Source organism: Hippopotamus amphibius, chromosome 14, assembly GCF_030028045.1.
Source record: "Hippopotamus amphibius kiboko isolate mHipAmp2 chromosome 14, mHipAmp2.hap2, whole genome shotgun sequence".
Classification (NCBI taxonomy): domain Eukaryota; kingdom Metazoa; phylum Chordata; class Mammalia; order Artiodactyla; family Hippopotamidae; genus Hippopotamus; species Hippopotamus amphibius.
Genome location: NC_080199.1, coordinates 40,897,767 through 40,903,516, shown reverse-complemented (window position 1 = coordinate 40,903,516; position 5,750 = coordinate 40,897,767). Strand labels below are relative to the sequence as shown.

General features: G+C 40.8%; 1 pseudogene; it reads left to right on the top strand.

Moving 5' to 3' along the window:
- Positions 1 to 512: 512 nt before the first annotated feature.
- Positions 513 to 1,465, top strand: LOC130835834 (60S acidic ribosomal protein P0-like; annotated as a pseudogene).
- The last annotated feature ends 4,285 nt before the right edge of the window (positions 1,466 to 5,750 follow it).

Genomic DNA, 5,750 nt, shown 5'->3' with positions numbered 1-5,750 from the left:
TGTCCAGGTCCAGAATGCACAGAGAGTCCCAAATAAGATGAACCCAAAGATAACTACACCAAGATACATCATAATAAGGTGGTAAAAGTTAAACACAGAATTTTAAAGGCATCAAGAAGAGAACAGAGTCACGTACAAGAGAACCCCCATAAGGCTAACAGCTGATTTTTCAGCAAACTTTGCAGGCAAGAAGGGAGTAGCATGACATATTTAAAATGCTGAAAAAAAAAAAAAAAAAGCTCACAATGTAAGACACTCTAACTAGCAAGGTTATCATTCAGAATTGAAGGAGAGAGAAAGAATTCCTAAGACAAGCAAAAACTGAATTCATCACCACTAAGCTGACCTTATGAGAAATGTAAAAGGGTCTTATTTAAGCAAAAATGAAAAGGCCAAAACAAGAAAAAGGAAAATATATGAAGTAAAAAATTGCCCTGACCACTTGCCAGGTATCCTGGAGTGAGTGACATTGTCTTTAAACCCTGCATGGCAATCCCTGACCCACTGCCATGATGCCCAGGGAAGATAAGGCAACCAGGAAGTCCAACTACTTCCTGTAGATTATCCAAATGCTTGATGATTATCTGAAATGCTTCCTTGGGGGAGCAGACAATGTAGACTCCAAGCAGATGCAGCAGATCCGTATGTCCCTCTGCAGGAAGGCTGTAGTGTGCCTGATCTCAATGAGGTCCTCCTTGCTAAACACAGAGCCCATGTTCCCCTGGATGTGAGGCAACAGTTTCTTCACATCCAGGGAAACATGGGCTCTGTGTTTAGCAAGGAGGACCTCACTGAGATCATGGACATGTATCTGGCCAATAGGTGCAAGCTGCTTCCTGTGCTGGTGCCATAGGCCCATGTGAAGTCACTGTGACCACACAGAACACTGGTTTGGGGCCTGAGAAGACCTCCTTTTTCCAGGCTTTAGGCATCACCACGAAAATCTCCAGGGGCACCCTTGAAATCCTGAGTGATTTGCAGCTGATTAAGACCAGAGACAAAGTGGGAGCCAGTGAAACTATGTTGCTGAACATGCTGAACATCTCCCCCTTCAGGCTGGTCATCCAGCAGGTGTTTGGCAGTGGCAGCATCTACACCCCTGAAGTGCTTGACATCACAGTGGAAACTCAGCATTCTCGCTTCCTGGAAGCATCCACAATGTTGCCAGCATGTGTCTGCAGATTGGTTACCCAACTGTTATGTCCATACCCCATCTATCATCAATGGGTACAAGCCAGCCCTGGCTTTGTCTGTGGAGACCAATTATAACTTCCCACTTGCTGAAAGGTCAAGGCTTTCTTGGCTGATTCATCTGCATTTGTGGCTGCTGCCACCATGCTACTGCCCCTGAGGCTGCTGCCACCATGCTGCTCCTGCTGCTGCCACTACAGCCCCAGGCAAGGCTGAAGCATAAGAAGAGTCAGAGGAATCAGACGAGGACATAGGATTTGGTCTTGTTGACTAATTACCAAAAAGCAGCCAAATCAGCAAGCTTTATTTGTGAAACAAGGAAATAAAGACTTACTTCTGTTACAAAACAAACAAACAAACAAACAAAAACAAACAAAAAACACCACCAACAACAAAAAAAATGCACTGATAAAGGAAAATGTGTGGGAAAGGAAGTGTATCAACCACTTAAGTAAACTAGTATGGAGATTAAAAGACAGAAATTTAAAACCAACTAAAACTGTAATAAAGAGTTAAGGTTGTCCTTTTGTCTTATTTATGGTTTCTTTTGCTGTGCAAAAGCTTTAAAGTTTCATTAGGTCCCATTTGTTTATTTTTGTTTTTATTTCCATTTTTCTAGGAGGTGGGTCAAAAGGATCTTGCTTTGATTTATGTCATGGAGCATTGTCCTAGCCTCTTTCTTCTAAGAGTTTTATAGTGTCTGGCTTTACATTTAGATCTTTAATCCATTTTTGAGTTTATATTTGTGTATGGTGTTAGAAAGTGTTCTAATTTCATTCTTTTACATGTAGCTGTCCAATTTTCCCAGTACCCTCAGAATGGGAGAAAGTATTTGCCAACAAAGCAACTGACAAAGGATTAATTGCCAAAATATACAAGCAGTTCACACAGCTCAATATCAAAAAAACAAACAAACAACCCAATCCAAAAATGGGTGGAAGCTCTAAATAGACATTTCTCCAAAGAAGACATACAGATGGACAACAATCACATGAAAAGATGCTCAACATCACTAAGCAATAAAGAAATGCAAATCAAAGCCACTATGAGGTATAACCTCACACCAGAATGGCCATCATCAAAAAATCTAGAAACAATAAATGCTGGGGAGGGTGTGGAGAAAAGGGAATCCTTCTATACTGTTGGTGGAAATGTAAATTGATACAGCCACTATGGAGAACAGTTTGAAGCTTCCTTAAAAGACTAAAAATAGAACTATCATATGACCCAACAATCCTGCTACTGGACATATACCCTGAGAAAACCATAATTCAAAAACTTACATTAGGATAGGAAAGATGGTGGGTGAAGTAGAAGGAAGTGGAATGCATCCCTCTCCACAGATGCATCAGGTTACACCAAAAGATACAATAATTCCCACAGAGAACCAGCTGAACACCAGCAAACAACCATGGACACCAGAAAGGACTGCAAAGATCTTGACATAACTGCAAAGATCCTGACATAACTGTGTAGGACAGATGGAAAAAAAAATGAGAAAGAGGAGGAGAAGAAAGGAAAGGGACGGGTCCCACACCCTAGGGCAGGGGAATCTGAAACAGAGGTGAGATCAGCGAATTTGGGGAAACGTCCTTTATCTGATGGGGAAACCCCTTCTCCAATGGTGAATTTCCCTGGGTCAGAAGGGAGGCATTTGGGACTGTTCGAAGAGGGTGAAGCGACTGAGCTGTGGCAGATGGGAAAGAGTGAGAAACACATGGACTGTCTGTACCATAGCACAGTGTGTCCAGACTGAGCTGTCAATTGACAACTGAACAGGGGGTCTGGGAGCTGGAACATGGTAACCAGAGAACTGGTTCAGGTTGAGAAACATTGTTGCCAGTGGGGACACTGACTGAGAGGACAGGAGGGAAGAAATCCACAGCGGAGAGTGCTGACCGCAGAAAGCTGCATGGCCATAGTGGTGGCTCGATACTGCTGACTCACAAGCAGGGGGTAGGAGCTGCCAGTGTAGCCTCTCTCTAGGTACCTGTGATGGACAAAGGAAGAACCCCTGTGGGCCTAGCTAACATACACAGGGATAACAAAGGCCCCTGGGTGGGGCTGGCCTAGAGTGCCTGTAGCCAAGAGCCAAAAGCCCGCAGAGTGGCCCAACTCTGGAGACATTCTGTTCACACCTGAGCCACAGGCATCCCTCTGCAACAGGCAATGCCATGGCCAACTGAGCTGCCATGACCCAGGCAAGGCACCACTGTTCACTCACTCCCAGGGGAAGGAGCCATTATTGCACCCTCTCTTTCCCCACACACCAGCGCTTACAGATGAACAATAAAGGAAGCTCTGCTGGTTGCAGAATAATACAATAAGCCCAAGGCAGGTAGAAGGACACTTACAGCTAAGACCCAAGGAAACAGAAATATTATTATTAATTCTATTGATCTGGTCCATTCTGGGGTAAATTCTAGGTTTTTTTTTTTTTTTTTTTTTTTTTTTTTTTATTAATTACGATCTTAGTGCTAAGGCATCTACATGTTTTATAACATTTTTATTCTATTTCTATTTTTAGCCTTTTTGTATATTTCTATTTCTAGCTAAGTTTTTTGTAGTGCTGACTGTATCTCTCCTACTTTCTTTTCATCTCTATCTTTTATACATTTCTATTTCTTTCTTTTTCTTTTCATATTTCCAGTCACACTACAGTCTTCTGTTGCCCTGTCTTCTATCCTTTTATAGTATATTTTATCTTAATAAACTTATAAGCAACATTAACAGTCTGCTTTGTTTCCTTGCTTTATTCTCCAGATAACGCACTGCTTTGGTTTTTATTGTTAGGTTTTGTCTTTATAATAGTTCTGAGTATAATCGTCTGATTTCATTCTGAGAATCTTCAGTCTGTCTGGTGATACTCTTGCTCTTTATTATATTTGATCCTAGCTTTCAAAATCTCCCTGGATTTGTGTTTGTGTGTGTGTGGTGTTTTTTGTTTGTTTGTTTTTGTTTTTGTTTTCTTTTGTTTTGGTTTTGAATTTCTGTTGGTTTTCTCTTTGACTGTCTGATAGCATACTGGGGTTCTTCTGTCAGGTCTTTCTAGTGCCTTATATTCTGTTGGATTCAGTATTTGTGTGTCTTATATATGTATGTGTTTCCTTAACTTAGTATTTGTTTGACTCAACACTCTGTCATTAGTCTGGGGCTTGGACAGTCTTCTTTAAACCCCTTTATTGCCATGACAAGCAACCTCTGAAGTTTGGACCACTCCATCAGAAGTCAAGTAGGAGGCTCTGGGGAGGGAGCACTGAGTCCAGGATGCTAGACTACTAGGGAGTCATCAGACACAGGCAAGATTAACTGCAGAGAACTCTCACAGAGCCTTGTATCAGAGTCTAAGACAAAGCTTCATCCAACTGTCTGCAACTGCCAGTGCTGGACACATCACATCAAACTACAAACAAGACAGGAACACAAAACCTCCCATCAGCACAAACACTACCTAAAGAGATATTAACCTCACAGATACCCTAAAACACACCTCCTGACATGGCCCTGTTCATCAGAGAGAAAACACACAGAGCCAAACAGCAGAAAGCAGACACCAGACCCCCCACCAAGAAGCCTACTCAAGACACTGGACAAACCCAACCACAAGGGGTAGAGGGCAGAAACAAGAGGAATTATTACTAGGCAGCATAAGGAAATGAGATAGGAAATCCTATAAATTAGACAACATGAGAAAACAAAGAAACACCATGCAGGAAAAGGAGCAGGAAAAACCCCCACAAGACCAAATAAATGAAGAGGAAAGAGGAAAGTTGCCTGAAAAAGAATTCAGAGTAATGATAGTAAAGATGATCCAAAATCTCGATAACAAAATAAAGAAAATACAAGAAACAGTTAAAAAGGACTCAGAAGAATTAAAGAGCAAATAAACAGTAATGGACAACAAAATAATTGAAATTAAAAATATTCGAGATGGTATAAACAGCAGAATAACTTAGGCAGAATAATGAATAAGTAAGATGGAAGATAGAAAGGGAGAAATAACTGCTGCAGAGCAGGAAAGAGAAAAAAGAATAAAAAGAATGGAAGACAGTCTCAGAAAACTTGGAGACAACATTAAGCACACCAACATTCAAATCATAGGCATCCCAAAAGAAGAAGAAAAAAAGAAATGGTCTGAGAAAATATTTGAAGAGGTTATAGTAGAAAACTTCCCCAACATGGGAAAGGAAATAATAATCAAGTCCAAGAAGTGCAGAGAGTCCCATACAGAATAAATCCAAGGAGAAATACACTAAGGTATATATTAAACAAACTAATGAAAATTAAACACAAAGAAAAAATATTAAAAGCAGCAAGAGAAGAGCAACAAATAACATATAAAGGGAAACCCATAAGGATAACAGTAGAGCTTTCTGCAGAAACTCTGCAGACCAGAAGGGAATGGCAGGATATACTGAAAGTCCTGAAAGAGAAAAACCTACAGCCAAGAATACTCTACCCAGCAAGAATCTCATTCAGATTCGATGGAGAAATCAAAAGCTTTACAGACAAGCAAATGTTAAGAAAATTCACTACCACCAAACCAGCCTTACAACAAT